At 42.5% G+C, this 12,602-nt stretch overlaps 1 protein-coding gene across 1 annotated transcript in view; it reads left to right on the top strand.

The window, feature by feature from the left end:
* LOC145343667 (ethanolamine kinase 1-like) overlaps positions 1-12,602 on the top strand; it is a 270,810-nt gene that overhangs the window by 79,075 nt on the left and 179,133 nt on the right. The gene's annotated exons all lie outside the window — the stretch shown is intronic.

Genomic DNA, 12,602 nt, shown 5'->3' with positions numbered 1-12,602 from the left:
CACTAGTTGGAAAGCACATTACTTTTGTAAGTAAATACTCCTTGTAGTGTACATATTTGAAGTACAAATATATTAAATCATAAACCTTTAAATAAATATAGTTGAAGCAAACAACATTTGTTTTTGGCAGATCCATCAGTAGTACTTAAAAAAATGAGTGGCAAGCATTTAAGAAATTATCTATATTTTTGTTGCCATATTTATCCTGATTTTCAAAAGCAGCAACAATATATAGTGCAATGTGAAATATCTGCCACGTCCGCACTGAAAGGCTGTGTAAATGGCAGCTTCATAGTATGCCGTATAAAGCTCATATTGTGAAAAGGTCATTTTTTTTCAAACAAGGTTATTTTCCTGTTGTTAGTGCACCACTGTAGTAGTTACAATGGGAATAGGATTACAGCGGAAAAGATATTGAGAGAGAGAGGAGAAACTGGAGTGGACTTAGAAGATGGCTGAAATGAATGTGCAAATTCTAGGAGAATCTGGAAAAAGTTTCTGTCTCTACAACAAAAACAAATAAGGGTTTAGGAATAGTTATTTAATCTGTATATAATATTTTTAATGATCAGTAATATGTGAGTAGTATAGAGCATCATGCTCAGTTAATCCTTCACGATCTACATCATAAGCACATTCAATTTAAATAAAGTACAAATACCTGATATCTTTTATCCTCACTGGCTCCTCTTTTGATGATGTTTATCAGTGCAGGCTTTAACATAATCCTGCTGCATATCATGACATTTAAGCCTCTCTTCTGTGGTTTTATTTGATATCAATTTTGTTACCTTAAGCCACACCATAATTCTCTTTTGAATGGTTTACTGCCTTGTAATATTTAAATATATGTGTAATAAAATTTAAAGGGTTACAATATAAAACAAAATTTTAAAACTGCTTTCAACATACACCAGCATGTTTAAATGTTATTGCCTTTTTTTTAAATTACCCCTTTCTTGCCAGTTTTCTCCTCTCCATCTCTTCTAACTCCTTGGAAAAGTTTTAAACATCAAATATTACAGAGAAACTCGACTTTATATTAACAACTCTAGTTATTCCATTCTGCATCATTCCATCACTTAAAAAATATGATTCCACCAGAACAACAGTGCATTCAATGGCTGCAGAGAAGACAAATAATAAGCAAAATGTAGTGGAAATAAGCTATGGAAAAGATCAGAGAGGCTTCAATTATCCAGTCTGAATATATAAAGTTTAAGGAGACATCTCATTGAGATACATAAAATATTAAACAAAGCAAACACAAAATATCACAATAAGATTACTTAAGCTAGTCAGACAAGGGTACATAAATTTATCCCAGCGAAAGGAAATATAAGACAAATCCTAGGAAACATTTTTTTTACTGCTAGGGTAATAAATATTTGGATTAATCAGTGAAGTAAAATTGTGGAATCAAATATGTTAGAAGAGTTCAGGATTCTAAGATTGGGTAAATTGAAATGGCAGAGTGATGAGCTTGATGGACTGATAGATTATTTTTCCTTAAGCTGGGAGTGGCAGTGGTACCGAATCTGACAGCATGATGCGATCAACACTTGGTTGATTAATCATCTACTTTGTTTATTTTTTCACAGGATGTGGGCATCACCGGGAAGGCCAGCAGTTTTTGCCTGGCCCTAAATGCCCTGGAACTGAGTAGCTTGCTAGGCAACTTCAGAGGGGAGTTGAGAGTCAACCGCATTGCTATGGGTGTACATGTAGGTCAGGCCAGGTAATGGGGGTTGGCAGATTTCATTCCCGAGTCCTGAAAGGACATTTATAGTGACATATTTTACAGCCGTCGTTGATAATTGTCATGGCCACCTTTACTGAGGCTAGCTTTATATTCCAGATTTATTACTTGAACTAAAATTCCATCAGCTGCTCTGGTGGGATTTGAACCCGAGTCCCCAAAGTGCTATACTGGGCCTTTGGATTACTGATCCAGTGACACTACCACGATGTCACCATCTCCCTGTGGTGGCTACAGTTACAAACTATTCCATGATTTGTAAGTGTACATTGTCAATTATGATTCATTTCCAGAATTGTCAGTTTTAGTTAGCTCTTTCTGCCCAATACCTCAATGACATCATCAACATTCACAGTTTAAATAAATGTTTGTCATAAAATGAACAAAAACAGACAAAGCCAAAGGAAATCTGTGGGCAGACTTCTCCCAATTTGAGACCAAGTCCTGTGGCAGGGCGTTCTGGATGGTATGTAATACATTGTCAAGTCCATGTGCCTTATTGAAAAGGCAACATCACTGACCCACTATTGAGGAAAGAATGTAGACGTCCTGAAAATGAAAATGAACCTCTGGGAGCACTCTGAACCTGGAAGATGAGAAAGAAGATGGTTCTGTAGGAAACTTCTGAGGCTGGATGATGGACCCCCTCCTGGACACCCAATCTACGAGGTCCACTTGCAGATAGGTCGCCAACCCACTGCTCCAGTGTTCCAGGGTCAGAGTTACGGACAGCCTTCATGCTGAACTCCAAAGGCAGACCCAGGCATTGTTCAGATAAGTCCTGAAGCCAAACATTCTTGCTTTTTGCTTGCTGTCATAGCAAGTGTCCCAGATATTGTATCTGTGACACTGCCTTAGACTTGACCTTTTGTTTTGAGTTCACGGTAACCCTCCTTTTGGTTCAAAAAATTCTGATTGTAATGATCTTTCGATTCAGAGGCAGAGGGTGGGATTTTCTGGCCGCGTTCACCCCTAAGACAGAAAACCCCTCCCGAGGGCAATAGATCTTTGCATGGTCTGTGTCCGGCCTGCTATGATTCCCATGAAGGCAGGAGGGGAAAATTCTGCCTAGAATCTACAAACCTGTAACTGGTTAAATGCAGATGTAAGATAAAAGCAAATTGCTGTGGATGCTGGAATCTGAAACCAGAAGAGAAAATGCTGGAAAATCTCAGCAGGTCTGGAAGCATCTGTAAGGAGAGAAAAGAGCTGACGTTGTCAGAGATGGCCCTTTGTCAAAGCTTTGTCAAAGGATCACCTGGACTCAAAGCATCAGTTTTTTTTCTCTCCTTCCGGATGCTGTAAACGTTAGACGTTTACGTCCAAACAATTCTTTATCACTACAGCTCTTGTTGCTAGGTCAGCCATTATCCAAAAAAAGATGTGCAAAATTGTTTGGAGTGTGAGTTCAGCACAATTGCCCAAGGACAATGGACAGTCCAGAGGGAGCACATTTTCATCTAATGCCCTTATCTGGACAAGCAAATGTTCCTGTGTGTGTACAAATACAGTCTACATCAGTAGTCTTGAAGTGTTTCTGTGTCAGACACTCCATGGGAATAATAATATGTTTCAGGAAGAACCTCTGACTCCTGTTGATCATTAGTCAAGGCTGGGGACACAGAGATCCTGCTGAATTTAATAGCAGGACTTCAACTTTATTTTTCAGTCTCGCGTCTGGCAGTCAGATTGGTCAGGAAAACAAGTGGCAGGAGGTAGAAAGCTGGAGATCGCTGTATGAGGACAAGAGTTGGGGGAGAAGGAGCAAAAAAGAAGCCACCAAAGTATGTTGGAAGGCTGATTGTACATGGAAAGACCATGACAGCGGGAAAGGATCTGCAATCATAGCAGGGGTGAGGGGTAGAGGGAGGCCACAATTGGCAAAGGAGAAGCTTCCTGGAGGGACTTGGTTAAAGTGCTTTAAAGGACAACTATCGTCTTTAATTCCGATTCTCCATCAGTTTTAGGTTTTTTCAAAAATACCCACACCCTTGCTCCACAATCCTGTCTGTCCAAAGAGGGTTAATACTGTCACCAACGTGTCCGTTACTTAATCTCAAAAAGATATTGAAGAAGTCTAATGATTTATAAAGTTCATGTCGAATCTTGGGATCCCATTTAAAAAAAACCTGTAGTTTGACACTTCAATTTAAACAAGGTGCTCTGAACTTGCCCACATTGGTTGAGTTTAACTGAAAATGGTGAGTGTGCATTTATATCCATTCACCAGAGTGTGGTTGAGTGGGGTCTCCTGAGAGTATCTGTGTACACTCAAATTTAAAAGTGCAAGCATGCATCTACTCATGTGATGATTACTGATAGGATTCAGTGACCCATGGTATGTGGAGAAGCCCTTTCTCTTCAGAGAACTTCTGGTGAGTAATCGTTCCTTTAATTTCAAATTTTCTGCATGCCATTCAGTTGCATTGTATATTTTGACAACATAACTACCCGTAACCTATTGTAATATGTATCACCTACACTACAATTAGCAATGCTGTACTCAGGTGCATAGCTATATTACTGTTACCTTCCTTATAATATTACATTGCTGCATCCTTTTCCTGCTGATTGTGCTGCATTAATGAGGTAAATATAGGCAAAGCAGTAGTCACAGTAGCGCTTTCATTTATTAGCTCACTTTCAGATTATTCCACATAATTAGATCATTATTTTACAAGTCTATTTAAAGGTCATTACTAAAGAGGATTCTGTGTTGCAGATATGCCTAAAATTCTTTCAATTTATTTAATAAATAACTGCAGTGCAACATAGTAGAAATAGAGGGGGCAGCGTACATTTGAAACTGATGCTCCCCAGATCTGTGGATCAAAATGAAATGTCACATCTACTCTGTCTGTTCTTGTAGGGATTATAAACGCCCTCCGCTATTTAAGGAATTACTGATATTGGCATTTTAAGTTTGCCAGTTGAACTGATTGTTTGAGTAAAAAGCAGTAAAAAGTAATGTTGCAACAAACTCAAAATAAGATAAAATAAAAGGGTTGGTTTATTTTGCACACACACAAAATGCGAGGAAAAGGGTTTTGCAACACCCCTTTTTACGCTCATACAATAAAAGCTGGCAGCACTGCAGCACAGTGGTTAGCACTGCTGCCTGTCCACGCCAAGGACCGGGGTTCGATTCCCGCTTGAGTCACTGTCTGTGCGGCGTGTGCAAATTTAAATTGCTTCTAGTGTGTAGGTTAGATTGATGAGCTATGGTGGATTCACTGAGTTTGGGAATAGGGCGGGGAGGTGGAGGGGAAGGGTGGTGCTCATGGGATGCTCTTGGGAAAGTCAGTGCAGACTTGATGGGCCGAATAGCCTCCTTCTGTAGTGTAGGGATTCTCTGACCTGTGAAAGCTGAGATGGAGCCACCCTTAACTAAGCCTGAGTTAGTAGCTTGGGGTGGAGATAGACTTGAGGCTTAAGGCATTTGGGTATTTATGGGAAAATGAAGAGATAACATTTATTTTTCAACATTTAAGCTGAAGGAAATTTGATTTATGATAGACTAGACATCAGATCAGTTGGTGGCAATAGCTGTGGGGTTGAGGACGGAGAAGCAGCTGAAGTGGGTGCTATCAGAATACTGTATGCAGAAAAGCTGATCCAAGCTTCAGTATAACACCTCCAGGGGCAAGCGCTGACGTGATGATGAGGAGTGAACCAGAATACACTTCTGGTGGACAACACAGGTGGCACTATGGATATGGAAGGTGAAACCACTTGAGGAAATATCTCTGCTATGCTGCAAAGTAGGACTGAAACCAGGGTGAACAGTGCCATGGAGCTTACCACCTATTCTCAAAGGCAGCAGAATAATTGAAATAAAGCTGATGTAGTTTTGTACTCGGGCAAATAAGATAACAGTGCAGGAACAGTAAGAAAACATGACAGAAGATTCGCCGGGTATGATTAAATAGATCAAAATGAGGGTCGTTCCATCCAGTTGGACAATGGTAGAGAGCCAAATTTGGTGATAGATAGCCAACTTGGTTACCTTCCAAAGATGCTGCAGCTTATACCCAGTGTACTTGCAGCTTCAAAGGCCGGTGTCCTTCAGGGCAGTGGGGCAGTAGAAGGAAAAGTGCCTGAGCTCTGATGGAATCATTGGGCATTTAAGGGAGCACAAACCTGAGACATAATGGCTTTCAGTGGAGAGTCCTAGATTATGAAGGCTACAACATGAGAAGACTTGTGTATGAAAGTTTGGTTATAAGCTTTGCCAGGTTGTAAGATTTAGGAGTTTTGAGGTATCAAACATTTTTAAATAGAATCATGATTTCTGAATGTTTAATCCAAAACAAAGTGATCCTCAGCTATGCTTGACCTAACAAGATATGTGTTTGTGAATTTAGCAGAATTTATTGGTTAAATGTAAAATACACTTAACAAGAGCCAATGAAGATACTGTTATCTCTGGTGTTCCCCCAGGAGCTATCAGTAGTCCCTTCCTAGTTCTCATCTGCAACCTGCCACTCAGTTACAGGAAATTCAATGCCAGTTTTCATATGTACACTGAAGCTACACTTCACTATCTCCTCTGTTGACCCTCCATTTGTCTCTAAGTTCTCAGATTGTTTGTTTAATGCCCAGCACTGAATGAGCCTGGAAATACTTCATTCTTTAAGGGCCCAGGATTCCTTGAATGTTGACAGCACAGCCAAAATCTGTTTCAGGGTTACTGATGAATTACGTCTCAGAAGAAGTATACCACTGAAGCAATGGTAAAACTGTGCCAACAAAAATACTAATTTTACAGTTTTTATCCTCACTTCTCATTATTTCTTCATTGCAATGTTAATGTAAGCCTATTTGTGACACACTAATAACTAAACTTTCCCTTATTTGGGAAGAATCCAATTTATCCTTTTTTCATTGATTATAGGTGAGTGTCATCCCACCTTTGCAGCTCTTGTTTCATAAGTCATATGCTAAGTGAGAGCTCTGTTTCTTATTTCCTTAGGTCCCAGAACTTTACATTTCACTGCAAACAAATGCCACATCCTTCAGCTTTAGGTTACCTATACATAAACAGTGTCACATCTTCTTGTCAATAGGACACCTATTGTAAACACTCACATGAATAAACTCTAAGCCATTCCTACAAATACTAAACTATTAAGAACAAATCTTAAAAACACTTCCTACCATAATATCAGAATTTAAAGGAGTCCCTCCAACACAGATTAATTAAAGCAATACATACTTTATTCAAACATAAGGTGTCATCCTAAGTTCAGACTATTGAAGTCAATACTTTTAACTATTCCTTCAAAGCAGCCAACTCCTTGAATTCAGATCCAAGGACCCGTTGAAGTCATAAACTGCCTTTAAGTGTAATTCCTTACAAATAATTCCCTTCCCATTCCCCATTTATCTTGATTGCCAATTGTCTAACAGAAATTCAAACTGAACTTTGTTTTAAAAAGTGGCAAACTTAAAAATTCATAAACATTAGTTCTCCCTATAAGCTACTCCTAGGAGTACAATACTATTATCAAAATCTCACCAGGGTCAGGTAGAAGTTAACATTCCACAGTGTGAATGGAAATTCAGCCTTTCACTTTTCCCAGTTGAAACTGCACCTTTGCTCCCTACTCCACACCAAGCCACTATCTGTGTAACCTGTCCCTGTTAATATCCAGGCTAATCTTTCTCCAGATGTTCCTTCAGTTATACTGAAAACACATCTCAGACATCCTTCAGCTCGGCAGGTTTTTATTAAAACCTCAGTGGAAACAATGATTATGCCCATATTTTAAACAATTATTTGTATTGCCAAGAAAATCACATTGTGAAAACTCTGCTCAAGTCCAAGGAAATTAATACTGCTATTACATTTTACCTGAAGTACAATTGAGCAGCAACTGTAGTGTTTTAATGCCAACTGGACAGTAAAATGATACGCATAGGAATGGAAAACCTTTTTGACTGTCAGTGTTTCCACCCATTCTGTTTAGCTATGTCTCCCTCAGTAAAAGATTGTTTTTTTCTCCCTTTACTCTTTGTCTTGTTTCTCTACTTTTCCTGATTCTTTCTTGGAATGTGGGTATCCCTGCTAAGGCCAGAATTCATTGTTGACCACCAATTGCCCTTGAGAAGGTCCCAGTAAGCCACTGTCTTGAACTGCTGCTGTGCACTGTAGGCACTTGCTTATTGTTTCCTCAAACAATGTATGTTTAAGTTCAAGTTTTTATTAGTCACAAGTAGGCTTACATTAACACTGCAGTGAAGCTACTGTAAAAATCCCTTAGTCGCCACATTCCGGCACCCATTCAGGTACCCTGAGGGAGGATTTAGCATGACCAATGCACCAAACTAGCATGTCTTTGGGACTGTGGGAGGAAACTGGAGCACCCAGAAGAAACCCACGCAAACATAGGGAGAACGTGCAGACTCTGCACAGAAAGTGATCCAAGCTGGGAATCGAACCTGTGAGGCAGCAGTTCTAATCACTGTGCCACTGTAACTCAACCTCTCTCCACAAAAAAATTGGGTAACAAAGAAGCTATTGGGAGAACATTGGTTTCAAAAAAGCAATGAATGCTTAATTAAATTAGAACATGCATCTGATAGGTTGAGGACGATTCAATCTGGCTTGAGCAATAAAAGGTTGTATAGACAGCAGAAGAAATATGTACAACAAGGTCTGACCAGATTACAAATGCGGCTGCTCTGCTCAACTTCCTGGCTCCAACTGTGAGTCTCTCCTTGATCTGTAATTCGTACCGGCCTGTTGACTGGCTCAGCTTCCTGCTGGGATGATCCAAAGTGTCCTCACTCATCAAGAAAGGATCACGCTACCACAAGACAGACTATCGGCCGGAATTCTCCCAAAAAAATTTCTAAGTGTCGAATTTGGGTGAAAACTGGAGTAATTCATATTAATTTTTTTCAGTGGGAGCTCAGAGAAGAATCTCCCACACTGTGCACTCCAGAGGCCACTTGCGTATATATATCATTAAAAGTCAATGGGCTGCAGGCCTCTATTCCTACTGGAGAGGTCAGCAGCATAGCATTGAGTGGGCCACTGCCCATGCACTGATCTGTCAGCGCCAAGATTGGTGCATGTGCCGTAGCCCCGCGCTGCCAGCCTCCCGATTTCTGGCCAACTCAGTGACTGTAAGAAGCCTCACAACATCAGGTTAAAGTCCAACAGGTTTATTTGTAGCAAACGCCACTAGCTTTCGGAATTGGCCATTCCTTCGTCAGGTGGGTGGGAGTTCTGAATTCTGAGTTCTGAACTCCCACCCACCTGATGAAGGAACAGCCAGTTCCGAAAGCTAGTGGCGTTTGCTACAAATAACCTGCTGGACTTTAACCTGATGTTGTGAGACTTCTTACTGTGTTTACCCCAGTCCAGTGCTGGCATTTCCACATCATAACTCGATCGCTGGCCAGCCCTGAGACTCCACATCACCGGCTCCCTGCCCTCCCCACAGCCGGATCACTGGCTCCCCAATCATTCCCAGGCCAGGCACACCCCTCCCCACCTCCCCCGCCGCCCAACCCTCTAGGAGGCCCCGATTGCCCAGCTATCACTCCAGCAGGGTTGGACTGCTAATTTCCCATTAGTGGGGAGTAAGTGTAATTCCAGCTGGAGCGAACTGCTCTGCTGGGGGGTTGAGGGGAAGCAGTGGGGAGGTGGGGAGATGCTAGAGGGCCTGGAGATTAAAGTCCCAGGTCCGCTCATTGCATTTAACTTATAATAAATGGCCTTGGTGCCTCCCCGCTGATTTCCAGTGTGGAGCCGACATCTCCAGAAATCCGGCGCTAGGCAATGCTATCAGGGCGGGAACGCATGCACAAATCCTACGAATTGGCCTGTGCAAGAATCTCCCGGTTCACCGTACTAAAAAATTAGCACAGTGGGAGAGGAGAATCACCCCCATTGTACATGTTTAATAAGCAGAAAACAATACAGAAATCAAAACTTGTTTCACCCACCCAGGTAGCAGCCATTTGTACAATGTTGCTTTATTAACAATGAGACTGTCTATCTCGCCTTTAAAATCTGTTCAGCATATGTAAGATTCAGCTTTTGCCAATGCAATTAACAACTAGCTACCACATCTATTTTCACTTTCTTATATTTTGCTTGAACAAGCTTTTTGCAATCATGCCAACTCTTTCCCTAACAGGAATGAGTTGAGGCAAATCCATCGCAGTGTTTAAGAGTTAACTGCAGAGATCTGGGCTAATTTCATTCTTTCAAAGCCAACAGTAGTCGTGAAGCCATAATAAAGCTCTTTTTTCCACAGAGTGGCAAGGAGGAATTGATCCTATGCCCGGTCTTGGCGTTGCTATTATATTAATATACTGAGGGCGATTCTCCCAGGCTGGGACACTCAAGCAGAGGCCGTGTTATGGGCTTCCTGCTTGGTGCCATGGTCTATGCGCATCGCTGGCCGCTGGATTCCTGGCGTTGTCAGCTCCGCTCCCGAATTTGGCGCGGAGCTGAATAAATTATGGTAAAGTTGATTTCCATCTCTCCCGTAGATTTCCGTCAATCCCCACCCACCCTCCTCCATCCCTCCCCACCAGGAGGGTTTCACTCCAGCGAGGTTTACAACAGCTCCCCACAGGCGTGGAGCTGGCAGCCCCACCCTGCTGGAGTGAAGGGCACCCATGGAGGCCCCTCAGGGCGTCAGGGGTAAGGGGGATGCCCTCCAGGCATTGCCAGCTTGGCAGTGTCAACCTGGCGCCCTGCCATTACTCAAATGGCAAAAACATCGTGCAGTGCCGGTGGGGTGGGACCAGAGGGGGCAGGGCCTGATAGGGGCAGGGGTGGGGGGGGAGGAACAGGGCCCCTGTGGGGGGGAGATTGGTGGGGGTGGGGGGTGACCCATTGCCACTCAGCACTTGGGCTTGGTGACAGAGGGAGGGAGGCCAGTGATTGTGGCCATTGGAGTGGGGGGGGGACTGCGGGAGGAGTGGGGTCGGGGGCGGGGGGGTTGGGGGGGGAGATCGAAATGGGACGGGGGTGTTGGTGGCTGAGGCCAGTGTCACGGGATGGGGGGGATGGTCTGTGAGGTAGCTGGACAACAATCAAGCTGGCCAGTGATCAGGAGGTCAGCAATGCTGTGCTATTGTGATGTGCCGATCTTTGCTTTGATAAACCAGGGCATGTGCAGTGGCCTGCTCAGCGCTATGCTGTCAACCTCTTCGGCAGGAATAGGCCCAGCCCACAGCTTTTTAGTGAGAATCAAGCTGGGGCTCTCTGTGAGTATAGGAGATTCAATTTGAAAATCCCTTTGAGAAAAACCAGTGTGATTTACTCCAGTTTTTACGCAAATTGAGCATTTATATTTTTTTTGGGAAAATCCCACCCTCTGTGTCCTGTGAGCTTGAGGCAAAGAAAGGAGGAGGCAGTAGTTGAGCATTTGTTAAGTCCCTTCTTAATTGGAACTAAAGTGGCTGTGACGAAGGTGAAGGTGTGAGTGGCAAAGATTTCCGTGCTAGTGACACTTTGACTAAATCCAGTATGAAAGCCCGCATCAGGGGAATGGCTGCATTAAGTGATTATAGGTAATATAGTACTGGCTCAACAGGAGGTTATCTTTGGGTCAGAGGTTAACACATCCAGCAAAGCTTGCTGACTGCAGGTGTGGGAGAAAGTGCCACGAAGGAAAACTGTCACAAACCGACAGATCAGGCCAGAAGATTGACCATCAAAAGATCACCAAAGGGCATTGAATGTAACCCACGCTGCAGAATTTTAAATCATGCCAACACACTTATTGGTCCCAAAATTCAGGGGGTGGAAGGGAGTTGACAGCAAAAGGTTGATAGTGTAGTTCTGCAAGCTGTATCACTAGCAGAGTTATTGGAAAATGACAGAGATCTGGTTACACTGGGTTCTACCATTTTTATAAGTTAGTCCACTACTTACAAGGCAAATGACAGCTGGGGTACAAACCTGGGGAGAATGGGCTTGATAATTCTCAAATCATCATTCCTTAGACTGTGGTGAGATCCAGGGCAGAATTTTCCTGTCCTGCCCACCATGGGGATTGCAACAGGTGGATCAAGATCATGCAAAGATCCTTTGATCTCGGGCAGGATTTTCAGGTCTTGGGACAAGCGCAGCTGAAAAATCCTGCCCCGGTCCAGTGTTTCCGTGGCAGCCAATATACCAAGTGAGTTGGGGGTATTTTGGATTAAGCACTAGGATACATGTGGCCCCCACTGGTCAGGCTAGGCCAGGGCAGGAAGATGGAAGTGAAGAGACTCACATTCCCACTGGACTGTCACCGCCAGGGATCTTTCACAGAAAACTTCCCTGGGTCTCTACATGGCCATCACCTTCCAAACAAGTCTTCAGCCAGGCCCACCAACACTGCCAAAGACAGAGAGGTGATGCGAACCAAGGTAGGTGTTAAAGCTGGGAGCAAACTTGTTGCAGAAAGGTTGGTGAAGGCAGGAACAAATGATAATTAAACATATTACAAGTGAACAAAAGTGCTGATATCAAACCTGACAAATTGATATAAGCTGGATATGTAAAAGTTATTCAATGAGAGAGTATTAAATATGTTATTGGACAGTGCAATAAATTTTTAATCTTGTTAAAATTCATTTATGCGATGTGGGCGTTGCTGTTGGGTCAGCATTTATTGAATCAGTTGTGCTTTTATAACAATAATTTCATGGTCATCCCTAGACTTTGTTAAGACCAGATCAGAAACGCTAAGGTATATGATAAAGTTAGCATCGACCCCAAGCTTGATTTTGAATTTGATTTTGGCATTAGTGTGAGCATAAGGTGTTTTACTATTGACCCACTAGGAACTTTTATAAAACAAACTTTAACAATACAGTTAAAATGTACCAA

Source organism: Carcharhinus amblyrhynchos, chromosome 6 (assembly GCF_965287045.1).
Source record: "Carcharhinus amblyrhynchos chromosome 6, sCarAmb.v2.hapA, whole genome shotgun sequence".
Lineage (NCBI taxonomy): Eukaryota > Metazoa > Chordata > Chondrichthyes > Carcharhiniformes > Carcharhinidae > Carcharhinus > Carcharhinus amblyrhynchos.
The sequence above is the reverse complement of the archived record's forward strand: the minus strand, read 5'-3'. Positions and strand labels throughout refer to the sequence as shown.